A 322-nucleotide genomic window follows, 5' to 3' on the forward strand; every position below is an offset into this window, starting at 1 on the left:
TCTCCCCACCCCCCCAGCTCCCGAGCGACGTTCGCCGTGTATTTGCGCGGACGGTGTTTACAGGATCCACAGACAGAATGACATCCGCGGATGCGAGGCCCCACCGACCCGAGTCAATCTGCCTGCTCTCCCAGCGACCGAGCCGAGCTCCGGAGGAGACCTCTGCCTGTCATGGCAGCGATGGATATGTGGAGGAGAGGGAGAGAGGTGGTGGTGGTGGTGGTGGTGGTGGAGGGGGGTGTCCTCAAACAAGCTGCATTTTCCACCATGCACCTTGCAAAGATAGATGTCTTTAAAAAGAAAGAAAGAAAAAAACGAGAGG

Source organism: Xiphophorus maculatus, chromosome 11 (genome assembly GCF_002775205.1).
Source record: "Xiphophorus maculatus strain JP 163 A chromosome 11, X_maculatus-5.0-male, whole genome shotgun sequence".
In the NCBI taxonomy this organism is placed as follows: domain Eukaryota; kingdom Metazoa; phylum Chordata; class Actinopteri; order Cyprinodontiformes; family Poeciliidae; genus Xiphophorus; species Xiphophorus maculatus.